The following is a 22,493-nucleotide window of genomic DNA, read 5'->3' as shown; positions in this document are numbered from 1 at the left end:
AAAAGCAAATGCTATTCCTGTGAGGGTGAAACAGTATCCCATGAGCCAGGAGGCCCGGCAAGGAATTATGCCACACATCCAGCGCCTCCTAAAGGCAGGAATTCTCAAAAAGTGCCAGTCCCCATGGCATACTCCCCTGTTGCCTGTGAAAAAGCCCGGGGGAGCAGACTTTAGACCAGTCCAAGATCTTTGTGAAGTCAACAAATGGGTGAGTGGCATTTATCCCACTGTCCCTAACCCATACACCCTCCTGAGCAGCTTGCCAGCAGACTATGTCTGGTATACAATTTTAGACTTGAAAGATGCCTTTTTCAGCTTGCCTTTGGCACCCCAGAGCCAGGAAATCTTAGCATTTGAATGGGCTGACAAGGACAGCCAAACTGTGGGGCAGCTGACCTGGACTCGCCTCCCACAGGGGTTCAAAAACTCGCCGACGTTGTTCAATGAGGCTCTAGGCGAAGATCTCTGTGAGTATCGAACCAGCCACCCCGAAGTCATTCTGTTGCAGTATGTAGATGACCTAATGCTGGCCGCTACGACTAAGGAGGTATGCCTAAAGGCCACAGGCGATCTCCTCCAGACTTTGGGGACATTGGGGTACCGGGCAAGTGCGAAAAAGGCCCAAATTGCTAGACAGGAAGTCATTTATTTGGGATATAAAATAAAACAGGGACAAAGATGGTTGACTCAGGCTATGAAAGAGATTATTCTACGGATCCCCGAGCCAACAACTCCCCGGCAGGTGAGGGAGTTTTTAGGGATGGTTGGGTACTGCAGGCTATGGATTATGGGGTTTGCTGAAAAGGCCCGACCTCTATATGAAGGAAGCAGAGAAAATAGAGACTGGACTTGGACTGAGCCAATGAGGCAGGCATTTCAGGAACTTCGACAGGCGTTACTGGAAGCCCCAGCCCTTGCTCTTCCGGACCCAGCTAAGCCATTTCAACTGTTTGTGGATGAAAAGCAGGGAGTAGGGAAGGGAGTCCTGATGCAGCAATGGGGACCTTGGAGACGGCCTGTGGCATATCTCTCTAAATGACTGGATCCAGTAGCTGCGGGATGGCCACCCTGTCTCCATATCATCGCGGCCATTGCTCTTCTTGTCCATGATGCTGACAAGCTGACTTATGGACAGCGTCTCCTGGTCTACACTCCTCACGCCATAGAGGGGATCCTCAAACAGCCACCGGGTAAGTGGATTTCTATTGCTCGCTTAACCCATTACCAGGCCCTGCTGCTGGATACTCCCCAGATACACTTTAAAACACCTTGTTTTCTGAACCCTGCCACTTTGCTACCCATCCCAGAGGAGGATGGGCCCCTCCATGACTGTGTTGAAGTGTTAGCTGAGGTAACTGCCATACGAAAAGACCTCAGCGACTTGCCATTAGAAAACAGTGAGCTGAAAAAAAAAAAAAAAAAAAAGGAAACAGTGAGCTGGTATGGTTCACGGACAGGAGCAGTTATATAAAGGATGGACAGAGAAAAGCGGGGGCAGCCATAGTAGATGACACTGGAAGGACCATCTGGGCTGAGGCCTTGCCCCCTGGAACATCAGCCCAAAAAGCAGAACTGATAGCTATGATACAAGCACTAGAGAGGGCAAAAGGAAAAAGAATCACTATTTACACTGACAGCCGATATGCATTCGGCACTGTGCACATTCAAGGCCCCATATATAAAGAGCGGGGCTCTTGACGGTGGAGGGAAAAGAGATTAAAAACGTGCCTGAGATTCGCAGACTCTTGGCAGCGGTCCACTTGCCCCGGGCAGTGTCCATAGTGCATGTCCCGGGACACCAGAAAGGAGAGGGTGCCAGGGCCCGAGGCAACTGTGCTGCCGATGCAGCAGCCTGTGAGGCAGCTGCTGGAGACCACGAAGCCCATATACTGACTGTGGGATTGCCACCGCCGGGGATGGGAACACTCCTCCCAAGCCCCATATACTCCCCCTCTGATTTATGCTGGGTGCAAGATAATACCACCCGTCCTGCTGGCAAAAACGAATGGTATCAGGACCAAGATGACAACTTGTTGCTTCCTGCCAACCTGGGCAGGCATCTCTGTACCCATTTACATCAAACTACCCATTTGGGAGAGAAAAAGACTTCGACACTCCTATAAACAGCGCAGCTGCAGTTTCCCCAACAGAAGAAAACCATCCAGGATATAGTCCGCACCTGCAAGGCCTGCCAGATGATGAGACCAGGAAAAGGACAGCACGCAGGTGTAAGATATCGGGGGGAAAGGCCAGGACATCATTGGGAGATAGATTTCACTGAGGTAAGGCCAGGCAAGTATGGGACCGTTACCTGTTAGTTTTGGTTGATATGTTTTCTGGGTGGGTAGAAGCTTACCCTACTAAGAAGGAGACAGCGATAGTAGTAGCTAAGAAGCTCCTAGAAGAGATTATACCTAGGTTTGGGCTGCCGGCATCTATCGGCTCTGATAACGGACCTGCATTTGTGAGTAAAATTGTTCAGGGACTGGCCTCAGCCCTGGGGACCAAATGGAAGTTACATTGCGAATACAGTCCCCAGAGCTCAGGACAGGTAGAAAGAATGAATCGGACCCTAAAAGAAACTTTAACAAAACTGGCAATAGAGACTGGTGGGGACTGGGTGACCCTCCTTCCCTTCGCACTTTTTCGGGCACAAAACACCCCCTATAAACTGGGTTTGACTCCCTTTGAAATTGTATGTGGAAGTCTGCCCCCCGTTTGTCCAGCATTTGAGGGAAAAACCAAACCACCTCTCCCGCTACGCACTTTCCAACAGGAGATGCTAGCCTTGAGTAAGGTGCATAAACATATCTGGTCATTGGTACGGGAAATTCATGAGGGCCAAAATGAAGGAAAAATCCCGTCTCATAATATAGGCCCAGGAGATTGGGTTTGGGTTAAAAGACACCAGTCAAGGACCTTAGAACCAAGATGGAAGGACCCTTATGTTGTTCTTCTTACCACCCCTACTGCCCTCAAAGTAGACAGAATTGGACGCTGGGTACATTGCAACCACGTGTGACAGGCCACTCCAGAAGAACAAGAGAGGGCTCAAAGAGAATGGAAGTCAACACTGCATCCTTCCAGTCCCTTAAAATTGAAGCTCGTCCGATAGCAGATCTTGGACGGATCACTCTGACTCTCCTGATGATGACTGGCCTCCTCGACCCCGGAACTGCCAGCACTGACCCACATCAACCTGTCAAGATCATCTGGAGACTTCAAAATGGGCTGACGTGAGAGGTACTCAATACGACCACCGAGATACATCCTCCGAACACCTGGTGGCCTGACTTATATTTTGACCTCAAGGACTTAGTGGACACCCCTTGGTCAGTGCCTTTGATCCAATTTAGAGGTGGGGGCATGTCCTGGTCGTAAAAGTGACGAGGAAGCTTGTGGGGGTATACAACATTATTTCTGTAGGTCATGGAGCTGTGTGACTTCAAATGATGGGGTAAGGAGATGGAAAACTAGCAACTGAGATTTAGTCAACTTCTCCTTCACTCAGCCTATGTCAAGAGATGAATTCTATGAATTCTATGATCAGGAAGATGAGATACCTAAAGATGAGATTGCTCAGGTAAAATTAACGTTTAACCAGATGTTGGCTATGCAGGAAAAGTCTTGGGTGTCTGGATTATCTTGGGGCTTCCAGCTACAGGCCGATGGGTTCAGTGTAAACCCTGGGGGAATCTTGATTGTGAGTCAGATCATAGAACCTATCCAAACCCAAAGTGTAGGCCCCAATCAGATTGAAAATCCAGGCCCACAAAGGGTGTTTAAGGCAGATCCAACTCAGAGGGCTACAATTCTGAGCCCTACGCCCTCCGTTTCTTGACCAGGAGGCCAGCCTAATATAGCAGAGGCCCTCGACGCCTTGTCCTCCACCTCCAACCTAGAAACGTCGGACCCGTTATGGGATCTAGCTAAAGCAGCCTTTAAAGCGAAACCATTCTAATCCCAGAGCAACTCAATCTTGTTGGCTCTGCTACACTCTTTACCCTCCCTTTTATGAAGCAGTAGGCTTAGATGTTTCTTACAACCTGTCCACCAGCTCAGGTCCACCTCAGTGTCATTGGAGAAAACATAGGGTTGGTCTCACTATGAAAGAAGTTTGGGGAAGAGGACTTTGCTTAGGTAAAGTTCCACTTAAAAAGACTCCCTTGTGTGCCTGAACAGTCAGTCTCACAGAACTGGACCAAATAAAGTGGATTGTGCCTGAGGCAGCGGGATGGTGGGTCTGCTCACATACCAGGCTGACTCCGTGTCTATATGCATCGGTCTTTAATCCGAATAGAGAGTTTTGTGTATTAGTGACCGTAATGCCCAAAATCATATATCACTCAGAAGAAGCTATGTATGACTATTGGGCCAAGGAGACTATAGATCAGCTGGGGAAAAACAGAGTTAAGAGAGAGCCTATCACAACCATCACGCTAGCAAACATGTTCGGTCTCGGGATTGCCGGGGCAGGGACAAGAATAACATCCCTGACTATGCAAAATCAGGGATTCACTTCCCTACGAGCGGCAATAGATAAAGACATTACCTGTATAGAACAGTGAATCAGCCACCTTGAAGAATCCCTAACTTCACTGTCAGAAATGGTTTTGCAAAACTGAAGGGGCCTAGACTTGATCTCCCTACACCAAGGCGGATTATGTGCAACTTTGGGAGAAGAATGTTGCTTTTATGCAGACCACACTGGGGTGGAGAGAAAGTCTATGGCAAAAGTGAGAAAAAGATTAGCACAGCAGAAGAGAGAGCAAGAAGCCCAGCAAGGGTGGTTCAAGTCCTGGTTTCATCAATCTCCTTGGCTAACAACACTAATTTCTACCCTACTCGGACCGCTCATTATACTCCTACTCATTCTAACTTTTGGCCCATGTATTTTAAATAAATTAATAACCTTTGTAAAAGAACAAATCAGTACCGTTCAGGTAATGGCACTGAGGCAACAATATCAGGCAGTGTCTCAGAATGGAGAAGAAGATTCCTCTCAAGGATAAAAAGACAGGGGGGAATGTTAGGATCAAACAGACGCCATGACAGGCTTCAGGGGGCCGAGGTAGGCCTAAGTCTCCTTCACAGAGGGGCTGAGTTATTCCCAAGGAGGAGCTGAGATCATCCTCCACTGGTGCCAGGACTCGACCAATCAGTATACTCCCTGTAGCCTGGTTCAAGCTTATCAGGACAAGGACAAAAACCCCCCGAGAGAGCCCGAGCGCGCGAAAATCTAGCCAATTAGTAAATGTTAAGGAACCCTTGCAACCAATCCACCCCTGCCAATTGCCTGTCTTTGTCTTAACCCTATAAATACTGCTGTAATTCAGGGCTCGGGGCCCTTGTTCCACTCGACTGCATTGGATGAAACTTGGGCCCTGGCTCGAGCTAGCAATAAATTCCCTTTTTGTGTTTGCATTGCTGTGGATGTCTTGTTCTCTCAGTTCTGGGGATTGGGACCTTGGGCATAACACCATACTGACCATACTTGCAAAGACCCAGAAGTGAAGTCAAGGGAAATGCTTGCGGCATATGCTACTTTCTGCCAAAACCCATTTGCTTTACTCTTCAGTAGATTAATTTAAACTAGGGGTTACCTGGTTTTGCATTTATTAAAATATCCCATTCTTGAATTCCTCCATATTGGAGTGACTTTTGGAGGAATAGACTCCCTATTTTACACCACCAGAGTTTTTGAGTGGGTCTTTTGGCCATTCACAGCACCATACAGAAGCCAGCCCAGTTCATTGACACCTGCAGCATAGGAGTCAGAACCACCATTGGTGCAAGGTTATTTGGGGACAGGTAAGCCTGGATGGGGTGAGGAACATAAAGCAGCGAGGGGATCAGGGGAGGCCATCTGGGAAGAAGGGCACTCAAATCTGGAGGTTGGGCACTATTCAGAAAAAGAGGTAGAGAAAGCAACTTGAATTTCTTGGTAGTTTCTGCTGATACGCATCTCACACTCTTTGCCACTTGTGGGCAGGTTTTGCATTCCTGCATTAAGAAATCATCCAGTTTGGACGACTACACACCTCAGCCTCCCAGAGCCCTGAGCACTCACCCCAGAACTCAGATATGATTGCCAAGCGTCTGCCCTGTAGCTCATTGTGTTCCTACTTAATCCATCTTCTATTCCTTCTGGGGGGAAGGGAGAGGCAGAGTAACAACGATGGGAGAGAAACATACAGGCTCGCCTGTTTCTTCATCTTTTATTTGTGTATTACAGACAACAATTCCCTGTTTCTCTGTTTGTGGGGCCTCCAGGTAAAACTAATTCTGTATGCTTTATCTCCCTTGCTAGACTGTGGGTGCCTTGAAAGTAGGAACTAGGACTGATTTACTCATATATCTGAAGCCTCACACAGTGCCTGGAACTCGGCTGCTGTACAGAAATGTGTGCTGAATTTAAATGAACAGCAAGTCACCTGAAGAGTTTAAAGGTGGAAGCTTGACATCATTTAGGCTAGTAGCTCTTAAACCTGGATGTGTATTACAATCACTCTTTGAGCTTTAAATATAATTAGGACCCTACTTCCTCCTTAGACCAATTAAACTAGAATCTCTGAGAGCAAGATTTTCACAGTTAAATGACCAGAAAAGAGCTCATCACCTGATGGCATGCTGTAGTGATTCTATGAAACCAAGATCACTTTCTAATGCACAATGAATATCCATTGTATTATGTTTGTTTTACCATATAATGCATTTCCTTAAATTTGAGCCTATGTGCTCTAAATATATAGAACATGAATTTTTATATAAGCAACTAGCAAATACAAAAGGAGAAAGGTAATTTTCACTGGGTATTCAGAGACTTGCCCATTTGCAGAATAGCAAAAGGTTCAGCTTAATATCATTATTGTTGAGCCAAATTTCATTTTTCAAAAGGTGAATAACCCAAAGGATAGAAAGGAGTGAGAGAAAGAAGACCCCAATCTCCCATAAGAGTCTTTGTGTGACCTATGGGAACAGATTCTGGTCCAAAGACACCTTTTTTGGAAATGTGTATATCTGAACACCCTATTTATACAGAGCAGAACTGATAAGAATCTAGCGTGGGTTCTAACTACATTAAAGTGTCTGCTGAGAAGAGCTTGCTTGGTCAGCACTTGCCCATACAACTCCAGCTGCATGAAGATGGCAAGGAGGTTTTTATAGGTCACATAACTTCAGAACTGAAGCAGGGTAAGAGACAGGCAGTACATCAACGTGTTTCTCTGAGCGTGGTCCTGGAACTAGCAGTATGGACTTCCCTCATCCAGGTGCTTGTTAGACCTACTGAATCTGAATCTACATCGTAACAAGATTCCTGGATGGTGTACAAATATATGGAAAGTTAAAAACACTGTCTCTACGGGTGCTCCCCTCAGCCCTCATCTGATGTTTGCTGTTTCAGTTGCTCAGTAATGTCCAAGTCTTTTGCAACCCCATGGACTGTAGCCCGCCAGGCTCCTCTCCATGGGGTTCTCCAGGCAAGAATACTGGAGTGGGTTGCCATGCCCTCCTCCAGGGGATCTTCCAGACCCAGGGACTGAACCCATGCCATGCCTCCTGCAGCTCCTGCATTATAGGAGGACTCTTTACTGCTGAGTCACTGGGGAGCCCCCCTCTATCTGGGGACCAAGTCTATCTGGGAAGCAGGAAAGGGATGTAGAGTTTTGAGCTTTCTTTTCAGCATTCTGGTCAAGTTGTTTCTCTGAGAGAAAAGCCAGATCATTGTAATCAAGCAGCCAGCGTGCACTGCGGGGGTGAAACATGATGCAGGGTGGGAGGTGGTCAGAGAGTGGGGGGATTTGCCCTCAACTTAAGTCTCCCAGAAATCCCCGTGATCCATACCTGGATGGCTTCCCCATCAGGGTTCCCAGGAGAGATGACAGAGGCAAACCTGATGAATGTTACAGCTGTCTTCAGTGAGCTGCCCTGTGGGCCAAGCCTGATACCAGGTCCTGTGCACGCATTATCCCTGTTGCTCTGAACAGGAACTCTACAAGCAGGCAGTCCCCTGTCATACTGACAAGGAAAGCTGAAGCTCAGAGGGCAGGAGTACCGTCCTTATGTTCAAAGAATTAACACACAGCAGAGCTTGATGAGACCCTGACGTCTCTGGTCTTCTCCCTACTGTGCCTGCCTCTCTATCCAGTTCTAGTCCCAGCCCTTTAATAATTAGCCCTGTAACCTTAAGCAAGGCCTTCCATTTCTCTTGGCCTTGGTGTGCTCATTTGTAAAAATGGGGATTAATAGACTTCCCTTGTGTTGTAAAGTGCCTGGCAAACAGCAAATCCCCAGTGGATACTAGTTTTCTTCCTTTCAAAATGAAGGGATGGCTTTAGCACTGAGTCATAAGTCATGGAGGTTTAAGACTGACCACCCACAGGCAGGGCCACTCTCTCAGATGGAAAGGCTCCTCTGGCTGGGTTCCTGCATGAGCCAGCATCTTTGCTCCCCTTCACCACCACACCCAGCTTGATGCTCTGCTTGCTCTTGTCTTCCGCGGTAGCCCTGGGACCTCCAACCAGACAGGCTCACCTTGACCCAGAGGCAGTTCCCTTTACCCTGCTCTCAGTTCTGGCCAAGAGCAAACCTCGGATACAATTGGCCTTGGCATCATTGAATCCTGAGCCCCTGCTGGCACTCCCAGCCTGGAGGGCTGCAATGAGGAGGCTGCTGAGGAGCAGAGCTAGAACGGCTCCTGCGCTCGGCATCTACTCTCCACCCTGCATCCCGTCTCCACCGTCAGAACACATATCAGTCCAGCAATTCAGTACCGAGGGACCCCGAGCCAGAGTCCCCCGGCATCCTGAACAGGGTGCTCTCTGTTGCCTGGGATCGTGCCTTAATTACTCAAGAATCGGAGGTGGGCATCACTGAGCCACTCTTCATTCCTCACCAAGAAGTCTCAGGCAGACCATGTAATTAGGAAGCATTCCTGTCTTGGGGGTTGAAAGTAGGAAGAAACTCCTTCTTGGGATCGTTTTTCTAAATATTTGGGTTATCGTTTCTTTGGGGGATAAATGTTGGTGCTCTTTAACCAATAGTTCCAGGTTCCTGAAGACATATTCTGGGATAGGAACTAAGATGTATATAGATGTTCAAGACATTTCATTATCACTAAAGATAGTGGAAAACTGAAAATAGCATAGATGTTCAACAATAGGGAAAAGGTTAAATAAATTATGCTACAGCTTTATGATGGACACAGAGACCCATTAAAAGTGGTGTTTTCTAAGAATTTTATAGAAGAAACATGTTAAGAGGAAAACAAGTGGGATTCAGAACTGTATAAACAAGTTAATTATAGTTATGGAATTAAAAATATAGATGTGTGTGTATAGTACGTAACAGAAAAACATATAAAAGACAAAATCCTAAATGTTAACAGTACCTTCTGTGGGTTATTTATGGCTTTTTTGGGCTTCCCTGGTGGCTCAAAAAGACTCTGCCTGCAATGCAGGAAACCCTGGTTTGATCCCTGGGTTGGGAAGATCCTCTAGAGAAGGAAATGGCAAACCGCTCCAGTATTCTTGCCAAAAATCCTGTGGACAGAGGAGCCTGGTGGGCTACAGCCCATGGAGTCGCAAAGAGTCGGACAGGGCTGAGCGACTAACACGTTCACTTTCTTATTTGTTTGTTTATCTCCTTCTCCAGTTGACTCCCTGCCTGAGAACTGAGTGGAGAAACACTTAGCTCCTGCCCGCCGGATGGCTTTTCCCTGTTGCACGTTGCCTTCTGTGTCCTTTACCCAAATGCTCATGGGTCAGGGCAGTTTGGTTATGGTATATCCCCTGCTCTGAGGTGTCTGACTCCTGTTGCCCCAGGGGCTCCAAGAAGAGGAGGCTGAGCGAGCTGCTGCTGGCTGCACAAGCGGGGCCTAGTGTCCAGGATTCTCTGTGATCTACGTAGAGCCGCAGTTTTCCCTTCATCCATTCCAAGAGCAGCTGCTGAGAATCTTGATGTACAAATCCATCTTGGTGTGGGTTTAAGTGCAGAAAGGCCTAGGTTTCTGCAGACCAAGAGTCTGAATTCTATACCTGCTGTGCTTAGAGCCATGGCAGCGAGGTGGGTGCCCTGTGCCCGAACTATGAGCGGCTTTTCTCAGAGTCCCAGCAAGTGAACGGCTCCATTCTACCCCCTCACCCCACCATTTACAAACATTTATTGAATGTAAGGGCTGGAAGTGACCTTAGAAAAACAGTAACTCTCCATCTCACAGACATGGAAACAGACCTAGAGAGGTGCGGTGACCTGCCTAAAGCCAGGTGGGTGGGAATTTGTCATTTTAGCCAGCTGCCAACTGAATACTTCCCTAAGTGGGGAATTCCTGCTATAGCTTGGAAGCAGGGACTCCCTGCATCTTGGAAAATGGAAACTTCAGGAGGCCAGATAATCCCTATCTCAGCCCTGGCAGGTGGGGGATGGGCTGATCATCACCCATGGAGATTACTCCAGTGTTGCTGCCTTGTGGCTGAGAGGAGTGAGATGAGGCTGGACCAGGCGGCAGCAGCACAGCCCCCGGGCCACGGGGCCCACCGAGTTAGTGGTGAGGGTCCATCAGGGATAGTGTCCTGAGCAGGCTGTTCCTGGGGCAGGTGTCACTTGCACCTCGCTCACCTGGGCCAGATTCTCTAGCTCCCCATTGGTTCTCTGAGCTGCCTTCTTCCTGCTGTAGAAGTCTCTTAACTCTGCTGTAACAAATCACCTTAGTGACTTAAAACAACATGAACTTGCTAAAATTCTGGAGGTCAGAAGTCTGAAACAGGTCTATGTGTATGTATGTGTGTTCAGTTATGTCCGACTCTTTGCAACCGCATGGACTGTAGCCCACCGGGTTTCTCTATCCATGGGATTTCCCAGGCAAGAATACTGGAGTGGGTTGCCATTTCCTACTCCAGGGGAATCTTCCTGACGCAGGGGTTGAACCTGTGACTCCTGAGTCTCCTGCATTGCAGGCCGATTCTTTACCTCTTGAGCCAACAGATCCATTGGGAATAAAATCAAGGTGTTGGCAAGCCTGGTTCCTTCTGCATTAGGCTTTTTTTTCTTTTTACTTTTTGGCCACCTTGCATGGCATGTGGGATCTGTTTCTCTACCAGGCCTTGAACCCTCTCCCCTTCTTTGGAAGCGTAGAGTCTTAACTGCTGGACCAAAAGCAGGGAACTCCCGGGCTGGTTCCTTCTGAGGCTCTCAGGGAAAATCCATTTCCCTGCCTTTTCCTGCTTCTGGATGATGCCTTTTCCTGCATACCTTGATTCATGTCCTCTCTCTGTCCATCTTCAAAGCCATCAGACGAGTATCCTCAAATCTCTCTCTGACTTCCCCTTCCAATGTCACATCGCTTCCTCTGACTCTGACTTTCCTGCTTCTCTCCTGTAAGGACTCTTGTGATTGCATCAGGCGTACCCAAATAATTAAGGGGTACGCTCCCAACTCAAGATCCTTGATTTACTCACATCTGGAAAGTTCCTTCTACCAGGTAAGACAACATATTGACAAGACCAAGAGATTAGGACATGAACATCTCTGAGTACCATTATTCTGCTGACCATACTCTCCAATAATTCTCACTCAGTTACAGAAAACCAAGAACAGTTTCAATGGTTTACAACCAAAACCTCTGATTGACAGTCACAAAACTTGCAAGTGTTTTAGCTTGGTAGAGCTGGAATATGCTTTCTTTGAAGAAAGCAGGACCTACAGAGATTCAGCTCAACAGTAAAGAGAGTCTTTCCCATCCAATATCTTGCAGACCTGTTTGCTTCCAAAATCTTGAGTCATTCCAGCTGGAAAGGGAATTTTCTTGCCCAGTGTATAACCACAGAGCAGGCATGAGATCAGGGTTTCTGGTAAAGAAGCATCCTCAGGGATCTTCCCTGGTGGTCTGGTGGTTAAGAATCTGCCATTCAACACAGAAGATGCAGGTTTGATCCGTGGTTGAGGAACAAAGATCCCACATGCCAAGGAGCAACTAAGCTGTAATTAGAGAGCCTGCATGCTGCAACTAAGACCCGAAGCACCTAAATAAATTCGTATTTTGAAAAGAAAGAGAAGAAGAAACACCTTCGGATTCTATGACCCCACTTCCAGGAAACTATCCCGAGGAATGAGAGAATAGGGGTGCACGGTTACACTCCGCCGTTGAAGTCATTGGGGTCCAAGGCAATGGAGGCTGCAGAAGGCAGGATTTCTCTACCAAATCCAGGCAGGCAGTTACAAATGCAGATTCCAGGGCCCACCCCAGACCTATTGAGTCAGACTCTCTCGTGTGTGAGGTTGGAAATCTGAATTTTATACTCTGCCCAAATGTCTCCTCTACACCCTAAAGTTTAAGAAGCCTAACAGAGAAGAGTTGGCCTGCCTTTCCCCTCACTACTTGTTCAGATCTGTTCTGTATCTCTGACATCAATGCCCTTTGGAGGACATGCTTATCTCTTGCTTTTTCCCATCACCTGGGCTCCTTCCCCTGGAATGATTGACATCATTGGGTCAATGGGTTGACATCTGAAGGTTGGACTTCCAGGCCAGTTGCCTGCCTTCCAGAGATTCTGGGCAGGCCACCCATGCCAGCTCTGATGGAGGACAGCTGGTGGCAGCTGCACCCTGAGATGTTCTGGGGCAGGAGGGGAGTATGTGTCTGACCATGACCCTCCCCATACCTGAAATCAAGTCCTCAGGGGTGTTCCTGCAATGAGACCCCCTGGGCAGAAGATGGCAGTGGTTGCCAGACAGGAGTGGGGAGGGGCAGGCAGGCAAGGCCTGGGGCCCCAGGGGCCAGAAAAGAGCATTCTTAGGAGGCAGCAAGGGGAAGGACCATGAATGAAATCAGGATCCACTGTCCCATCACACTTCACTCAAAAATGCAAATGCAGAGAGAGAATTATTAAGAATTTCATGACAGCAACTGTAGAGCACTAAAGCAAGGGTGGGGAAGCCTCCTTGTAAGTGTGGAACCCTGTGTGGCTGCACAGGCCACACGTCCATTACGCTGGCCCTGCGCAGGGGGCCTTGCCTGTAGCCCTCACTTCCGTCCTAGAGCGCTCCATCCCAACTATTCACTAACGACAGTCAATGCCCAGTGAAGAGGGAATGGAAGACGTGAAGCGGGGAATCAGTGCCGACGCTCACAGAGGAGGCAAAGCCGAGGGAAGCCAGTGCAGACGCGGGAGAGGGAGGCAGAGACAAGACTGCATGTGGCAGCCACCGGGCTGGAAAGAGGTGTATTTTTTTACTGAGTAGCTTTCACACAGGCTAAATGATGTCCTGTTGTTGTTAACAAAAAGCTCTATTTTTATTTTCTGTCCCAGCAGACTGTCATTTGACATTCAAAACTACATCAGCACCATAAAAATTAATCTGTGGATGCTTGTTAGTAAACAGTTTGGGGGAGCTGTAAAAATATTTTCCACTGGTGAACGTTTTTTTGTAATCTTAGTCTAAATAAGGTTATTTGCAAGAATACATTTGTGATGTTCTCCTGGTTTTAAATGTCAAATTAAAAAATAGTTCTCTTTTTTTAAGCTGCCTATATTTACAAAGCACTGTTTTCCTTGTGTTGTTTACAAATGTCTCGTTATGTGATTCTTGTGTCAGCGCTGTGAGTTAAGGGTCAGGGCACTAACGGCTCCGAGTGCCTGCTGTCCTGTGGATGCTTATCCTAAAAAGTGCACTCCAGCTTGGCTTGAGGGTCAAGTTTTGGGACTTAACCCATCTGCCCTTGGTGTCTTAATCTGTGAAATGGGAACAGCTTAATCTCACACACGCCATCATTGGGCACTACGCTAGATGGCTGTGTGTTGGAACCATGGCATGATGGCTGTTCAAATGGCAGCTCTCCATTAAGTTCTTTAAATTCTCCCCTAAATCCTATGCAGGAGGTATGATTATCTCTGAGTGCAAGGAGAGGAAGAGACCTGGGGAGAAGAACATCAAGAGCTGCCCCACTCAGAGCCTGAGTTGTCTCCACTACTCCACACCCTCAGTAACCCTGGCAGGTGCTAATGTCCCCACTTCAGACATGGGAACTGAGCTGCAGAGAGTGTAAGTGATAGGCTCAGGGGTCCTTTCACTTACACATACAGGGAAAGGGGTCATCTCTAGACTAAGAAATGCATGTGAAGCAGACACTGAGAACAGACTTGTGGTTGTCAAAGGGGAGAAGGAAGAGGGTTAGAGGGAGTTTAGGGTTAGCAGATACAAACTATTTTATATAGAATGGATAAACAAGGTCCTATTGTAGAGCACAGAGAACTATATTTACTATCCTGTCATAAATCACAATGGAAAAGAATATGAAAAAGAATGGTATACATATATATTTTTATATATATGCTATATATACACACACACATATGTATTCACTATATAAATAACTGAATTAGTTTGCTGTACAATAGAAATTAACACAACATTGTAGATCAACTAAAAGAAAGTAGCAAGACACACACACACACAAATGCATGTGAAATGCTTGGCACAGCTCCAAAATGATGAGGAGGAGGCAGGAAAGGTGGGGGGCGGGGAGTAGGCAACACGCCTCTGCCACAGCTGCTTCCCTCCCTCTGGCTTTACCACCTTTAAGACACAGGGTATCTTTGGTGGGGATGGAAACTGTGACATTTCCCCTCCCTCAACTCTGGGTCATGCTTTGTCATCCAGTCCCACGGCCACAGCCCTGGAATGACTGACCCCCTAACCCCCAGCAGGATGTTCTGCCACCATCCAGGCACTTTCACTTCAGGGTGAAGGTCACACACAGCTCTGCTAAAAATATCGTGCTCCTATTTCAGTGGGTGTGCTTCTGCTAAAGAGCGCGCCCTGCTGGCCCCTCATCAAACAACACACAGACAAAGCACATTTCCTGTTCTTTCTTTCTTAAAATACTTATTTGACTGTGCCAGCAAGTGAGATCTTTAATTGAGGCAGGCTAACTCTTTGATATGGCATGTGGGATCTAGTTCCCTGACCAGGCATCAAACCCCAGCCCCCTGCATTGGGAGCATGGAGTCTTAGCCACTGGACAACCAGGAAAATCCCTCACCTTTGTGTTTTCAAGCTAACAAGTGAGGAAGGCAGCCAGCATGTTTCTTTTCCTATACCTGGACTCAGTGTTATCCCACCCACTGGCCACTGCTAACAGGAAACACTTTAGTGACTAGAGACAGAACTTGGAGAGGCATTTTTCAATTTGTCAAGAGATGAGCACTGGCTTCTCCCTCTCTCTCTCTTTTTTTCAAATAGACTATATGTTTTAGCGCAGTTTTAGGTTCACGGCAAAATTGAGCGAAAAGTACAGTGAGTTCCCATATCCCCTATGGCCCCCATATGCTCAGAATTCCCCCACATCAGCCTACCTGCCCCCACCCCCAGTGTAATATATTTGTTACAATCAATGAACCTACATCGACACCTTATGTTCACTCAGAGTCCATAGTTTGCATTAGGGATCACTCTTGGTTCTGTATACTCTGTAGGTTTGGAAAAATGTATAATGACATGAAACCATCATTATGATATCACACAGCATTTTCACTGCCCTAAAAGTCCTTTATACTCAGATTATTCAGCCTTCCCTCCCCTCTAACCCCTGGCAACCACTGATCTTTTTACTGTCTCCATCATTTTGCCTTTTCCAGAATGTCATACAGTATGTAGCCTTTCCAGATTGACTTCTTTTACTCAGTAATGGTAGTAGGTTTCCTTTATGTCTTCTCCCTCTACTTATAAGGATACCATTCACTTTGGACTTAGTGAAAGGGGCTTCTCCACTGGCTCAGAGGTTAAAGTGTCTGCCTGGAATGCGGGAGACCCGGGCTCGATCCCTGGGTCGGGAAGATCCCCTGGAGAAGGAAATGGCAACCCACTCCAGTACTCTTGCCTGGAGAATCCCGTGGAGGGAGGAGCCTAGGATACCAATCACTTTGGACTTAGGGACCACCCTAATCCTGTATCACCTCATTTTAACTTGATTACATCTGCAAAGATTCTGTTTCCCAATAAGGTCACATTCATAGATTTCAGAGGTTAAGACTGGAACATACCTTTTGAGGGGACAGAATGCAACCTATTGCACCGTGTTGTCCCCATTGTATCAGCTGCCTCATCTGAAACATGACTAAAATGTCAAGTGCTTCACTCGGGTGTTATTTGTTCTCAGTTCTGCTTGAGGATTTCACACTATGGCAGAAAGAAGAGTGTTATAGGCGTACTGTAATTTATTCAGCCATACCCTGGCAAATGGGCTGTATTTGATTTATTGATCACTTGTTCTTGAGGAAAAGTGGCTGAGAATTCTCTGACCTTACTGACAAATTATGCTGCCCTCATTTCCCACCCTCCCCCGTCTCTGCCCCTCAGCTGTCCACACGAACCTGCTGGTACTTGGAGTTCTCACTTCTCCTATTGAATTGGAATCCACGTGGTTCTCAATATGTCATCTTAACGGGATCCAAGGCTTTTAAACACGGAATCCAGACTTTCTGGTTTGTTTCCAGAGGAGATGACTTTTTACTTAATGACATCAACCCCACTTATCCTGTCTGAAATCTAATCAATACATCAGACAACGGAAGAAAATGCTGTTCCGTGAATGAAATAGAACCAATTTTCCACAGTGAGAAGTGTCTCCTCTTGATCAGGAGCCCTGAAATGTGTGAGGGCCAATCTCCAGGGGCCTTAATGAGCTGAGGAAGGAGGTGAAGGAGGTGGTCCTTGCCGGGAGGGGCAGGAGAGCCTGACCTGGGAGCTGGCCCTCCCTCCGAGCTGATGTCACTCTGCCTGGGGATGGTCCCTGCCAGTGCCCCAAGTCTTTAGCTGCATTAAGAGAGCAGCTTCTCAGTTGACTGTTGAAACTTTTTTTTTTTTTTTTAATATCCAACAAATTAGAGCCGGTTTTTCTTCTGTTTGCAAGGAAAGTAGTCTAGAGAAAGGGTTGCAGACTACAAAAGCATCATCTGTTTTTGTAAATAGTTTTTTGGGGGGAGAACACAGGTACATCCATTGTTTACTTCTTTTTATTTATTTATTTATGGCGGTGCTGGGTCTTCGTAGCTTCACACAGGCAAGCTGGGGCAAGCGGTGGCTCCTCTTCATTGCAGTGTGCAGGTAACTTATTTACAAAAACAAACGCCTAACTTAAGTAGATCCGGAAAGTGATATATGCCTTTATTAAAAAAAAATTTATGGAGCCAAAGAGAACAAAATAACAACCTCTCCTTCAGCCCAAAGGAAACGACTATTCATAGTGGCTTGTGTTTCCTCCAGAAGTTTTCTATGCAAAAGCATACGCAAATGGAATCAAACTATACCAACAGCTCTGAGCCTTAATTTTAGTTAAAAATATGTAACATACACTAAACTGTTTCCACATGGTCCAGATTCTGAGCAGTGTCCTGATCAAAAAATATCCCCAACAACCAAAAGTTAATTAAAAATGAACTCTAGTTCGTAATTGTATTTTTTGAACCACGTGAAGGATTTGTCTTAGAAAATCCTCCTTTTTTCTCTCTCTCTTCTCCTATATCTTGGTTTACACTCCTGAACTATCCTGAATTTCATTCCTCAAAATTCCATGAAAAACTTCTCCCTCGGCGTTGAGTCCTGGTTCCTATTCTCTTTTTCATGGTCCTTCTTTCCTCTTACAAAGGAAAAGCACATAGAAACCTCCCTGGCCAGACAAGACTCCTGAGAGCTTCAGAAAGAGGAAGAAACTGAGTCTTCTTTAGAGATGGGAGGGGCCAGCCTGGCGAGAGGACAGCAACAAGCAACAGTGAGGTGTCAGGCACTGTGGGTTTTAAATCTCACACAAACCCTATGAGCTGGGTGATGCTCTCATTCACATTTTACCACTGAGGAAACCAAAGCTCCTAACAGCTAAGCAGCCAGGTTAAGGCACTTATAATTTAAATAGCTACTGTGTTGCAAAGGCCAGGGTCAAAACCATAATACTAGAAAGATTCCTGCTCACATGCTAAGAGGTTTTGTCCATTTCCCCTTCCCTTCTGTTGATTCTTTGTGGACTTTCCCAAAGGGATGTCCCATGTCTAGCGATGCCTCCTATTAATGCCCTCTGTTTACAGGCTAGAACCTCCCTTTCTTACATCATAACCTTCTTCGGACCATATTTAATTCTTTTCTGAAGATTCTGTGGGTACTGCTGGCTGGAGCTGAGCAAATCTATCTCACCTCCTCCTCACATACTAGGCTGGAGATGGAATGGCACCATCTCCATAGCAAAAGTCTTAATGATACCTTTCAATTCCTACTCCCTACAAGCTTCAACACCTTAGTTACAGTGAGGAAAAGGAGCTGTGGGGAGCAAGCTGCTTTTCAGTCCCTATTTGTCCTAATCCATGTAACTCTGGTTGGTTTTTAAATAGATCCACAAATTCCTTGACCCGCCTCTTGTCAGAAGATGGAATCTAATCCTCCCTTTAAATACAGGTGAGACTTAGTGACTCAATTCTGACCACAACAAAAATGTGGCAGAAGTGATACTATGTGACTTCCAAGGTTAGTACATAAAGAGGATACGGTGTCTGCCTGGCTTTCTTGGGGTCCTTGTTCTTGGATCCCAGACGCCGTATTCTGAGGAAGCCCAAGGCACGGAAGAGGGTTCATGCTGGTTTTATGGGCAATAGCCCAGTAAAGGTATCAGCCTCTAGTCAGCCTCAAGAGTCAGCTGCGTGAGTGAATGAGCCTTTCTTTTTTTCTTTTTTTTTTTTTTTTTTTGATGAGCCTTTCTTGTCATCCCAGTCCCAGCTGTGGCTCCTTCCAGCTAAGGCCACAGAGAGAGTGGAGCTGAGGCAAGCTCTCCCCACAGTGCTTAGTCTGAATTTCTGAACCATGGAACCCATGAGAGATAATAAATCATTACTGTCTTAAGCCACTAAGTATTGGGCCACAGTGTTACACAGAGATAGACAAGTAATTACAAAGCCACTTCCAAGCTCATGGTGAAATATCTGAAGGTGAATGACGGGAGTACAGTGTTCCCACTTCTTATTCTGACACATGGAAAGCAAATTCAAGACTTATATTCCGTATTTGAGAGTGCTGGTCAGGGCAACCTGCTTGTCCACATGCCTTGAGACCTGGAATGTCAGGGATTGTCCTCAAAGGGTGGAGTCATCTCAGACTGGCTCTGGTGGAGGCCTGCCTGAACATCTCAGTCCTGCTTCTTGCTAGCTGCTAAGGCAGCTTCTCTTTCTTCTTCAGCTCATGGGCACTCACATTTAATGGCACCTCAGAATAACAATGAGGGCTAAAACACTGTGGTTTGCTCATTTTTTGGCTGCATATCATTGCCCTAGGAACCCAGGCAGAAAGCGCACTGCAGATGTCTGGGGAGATGTCAACATTCCCCAAGCCCTGGCTGTTAAGTTTTGAATTTGAAGTATCCATCCCAGTTGCTATGTGTCCTGCCATATGGCCATTTCCGAGAAGCAAGGGTGACCCGCCTGCCCAGAAAGGCCCTCCTGCCAACACTTCTCTGGCTGGGGGCCTTGGAAATGTTCCCACGGGTGGGCGGTGGCATCTCCCTGCTCCCATGTCTGTTTATCCTTGTCCTCTTTCTGTAGCATGTTCTAACCCCTTCTCAAACATTTCCTTTGCTCCCCAGCGCTGGGCTCCCCATGCATCTTCCCAGTGGGAAGAAGTTAGACCCTGTGCTTCCCAGATGTTCAGTCCCCGAGGTAGTGGCTGGTGGGCGAGCAGGTTGCTGGCCTTGAACCAGCTCGACCAGCTGATGCTGATTCCACAAGGGAGTCTCACAGACTTCCTCCATTTAGTGACTCACATAATCGCTCTCCCCTTGGAACACCCAGTTCTGAACTATGCCATCTCCCAGAAATTGTAATTCCAGTCTCAGGCTCATCTTTACAATGTCCCTTTGGCTTTCCAATGGTGTTCCAGGAAACTTGTTCATGCCGGGTCCTGTCTTGTTCCCTTTTTGGGAGGCCAGGATGCAAATGCAATGTCGGCTCACATCCAGGGGTCTGATTTTAATTCAAGATGCAGCTGAACTACTTCTTAATTCCAAAATTCTTAACAACAACCCCCACCCACAAGTTGCAACACTCACAAAACCACCCACATGGTACAGTTTTAGAGCCGTGTAACCATTAATGAAATACAGTGTATTGTTCTACTCCATTTAATTTAATGGCTGCATCATGTACCATGGATGTACCATAATTTGTTTAACTAATTCCCTATTGAAGAACATTAAGGTAATTATTATTGTTATTAGATGAGCAGCTGAACCTTGGAAACACACTCTTAAATGCTTTCCCTCTGAGGAAAATGAAGAAGCTGACTGTTTCTTATCAACCCACCAAGCCCTTAGGGATTATTATACCCGTGCCTAAGATTCACTGGCAGCCTCAGAGGCTGTTATTGACAGGAGTGGGCCACTCGGGGTGTTGGGGCTGAAAAAGGTTGACAGCCAGCACAGCCTCTGAAGACTAAAACTTCAAATCAAGGAGAGTGAAGGACAAAGTTCTAAAAGATCCACCGATGAAAAAGCCACCAAACTTCCTTGTATTTTCCTCTGATTAGAATCCTCAACACCTTCCTTTACCCGGTTATGCAATATGTCTTCTTGGATATGCTTATGGCTGGATGTCACTTCCTGTTAGATGTTCGGAAAGGGCTGCTTGCTGTCAAGGAGAAAGGCGGAGAGACTCATGGTGTGTGCACAGCCACAGCCCTCCTCAGGGCTGAAGATGGGTTCCTTACTTGCAGTGTGCCCTTTTGTGTCCTGCAGTAGTGCTTTGCAGCCAAGAGCAGCCATATAGAGGCAGACGAGAGGGAAGGCCTGTGAGAGCGCTCCGTTCAGGAGAACCGCTGCCCTGGACTGTGACGGAGAGACCCAATCAGAGCCCAGGCTTGGCAGGGAGACCACAGATAGATGGTGTCAACTGCAGGCCCTTGCCAAGGGCATCTGCCATCTGCCTCTGCAGGGACTGACTCCTGTGCTGCTGCAGCTGGTGACCTTCAGCCCACCCTGAAGGGAGCTCTGGGTGGAGAATGAGGCACTTGGTGTGCCAGGGAAACTGGTGAAACAGGTCTTTAGATAGCTGGGTATTTTCAGGAACTGATTTCGTGATCCCAATCCTGGCATCTTCTCATATTGAGAAAAGCACTAAATCCCTTCATGGTGACATCAGCTCCTCATGACTAGCAGAAAACCTTTTGTAAAATAAGCATTTGATTGGATTGAACTCCCTCTTCACCAAAATCACATATATTGATCTTCCCTCCCTACCTCTTTGGAGCAGACTCTCAGAGCCATCTGATGTGCTGTCTCCCAGGCTGCAGTCCTCATTTTGCCCCAAATAAAACTTTACTCACAACCTTCTATCGGGCAACTTTTTTAAGTTGACAGTGGTATAGAAGCAGGACAGCTATCAACAAGGAATTGTGGGCTAGATACTCTTCTAAACATTTGACATGTTCCAACAATTGGAATGTCTTACCAGCCCTATGAGGTAGGCGCTGTGATCCCCGTTCTGCAGTTGAAGAGACCCAAAGCCTAGAAATGTTACATAACCAGCTCAACGGAAGTCCCCAGTGGCGCAGAGATCTGGGCCCCTGTCTGACTCGGGTTCCTGCCGTGACGTGCAGTTTTTTATTGTAGTTGAAGCAGAAGTGGCCACAGTGACAAGCCATCAAGAGTAGATAATAAAACACACAGAGAGAACTTTGTGACTATTGGTGGGAAGTGGGGGGACTAGACTCAGAAACTAAGGGCACCCATGTCTGAGGGGAAAACAGGGTGACCAGGCCACCAGGACAGACATAGGTCCCAAAGGATGAGGAATCCTTGTTCCTGTGCTCCAGGGGTGAGTGGCACTCAGCTCTGCATTTTCTCAAACTCCCTTTCAGATTCAAGTAGGGCTCAAGAAACAGGAGCCGGTCATTTTTCCTTAGTGCTTGAAAGAGCGTAACTGACTTGCTTTATTATGTTAATTGTGCAGATAATCATTACGAGCTAAATGGTTGGAGAGAGAAAAAAAAAAGACTAGAGTAAATAAACCAAGGGCTCCAGGGCCCAGCTGAGCAGCAGATCAAAAGACAAAAGAACACACACGGGTCTTGGGACCTTAAAATCAGACAAAGCTCCTCTGTAACTGCAAGAGTCTGTGCATCCACACTCCTGCCAATTTACTCTCTGTTGTTTCACAGGCTCAATAGTTTTTCATGTTCTCTGTTTATTTCATTGTCACATCAATCCTATGAGAAATGCCAGATAGGTGCTACTACAGATGAAGAAGCGGAGGCCAGGGAGGGTGGGAATTGCCCAGGGGCTTTTGGTCAAGAATCTGCCTGCAATGCAGGAGATGTAAGAGAGGTGGTTTCAATCCCTGGGTTGGGAAGACCCCCTGGAGAAGAAAACGGCTACCCACTCCAGTATTCTTGCCTGGAGAATTCCTTGGACAGAGAAGCCTGGTGGGCTTCAGTCCATGGGGCTTGACTGAGTGACTAACACACAC

At 46.9% G+C, this 22,493-nt stretch overlaps 1 long non-coding RNA gene and 1 pseudogene across 1 annotated transcript in view; one reads left to right on the top strand and one right to left on the bottom strand.

The window, feature by feature from the left end:
* The window catches only part of LOC132659575 (uncharacterized), a 37,149-nt gene that overhangs the window by 12,816 nt on the left and 1,840 nt on the right, over positions 1-22,493 (bottom strand). The window contains exon 2 of the long non-coding RNA XR_009600133.1: positions 16,041-16,176. This is a non-coding gene — a long non-coding RNA (uncharacterized LOC132659575). The remainder of the gene's footprint in view (positions 1-16,040; positions 16,177-22,493) is intronic.
* LOC121819023 (uncharacterized) lies at positions 1,442-5,393 on the top strand (annotated as a pseudogene).

The sequence above is a fragment of the Ovis aries genome, chromosome 3 (genome assembly GCF_016772045.2).
Source record: "Ovis aries strain OAR_USU_Benz2616 breed Rambouillet chromosome 3, ARS-UI_Ramb_v3.0, whole genome shotgun sequence".
Classification (NCBI taxonomy): Eukaryota; Metazoa; Chordata; class Mammalia; order Artiodactyla; family Bovidae; genus Ovis; species Ovis aries.
This window is presented reverse-complemented; position numbering and strand designations above follow the sequence as displayed.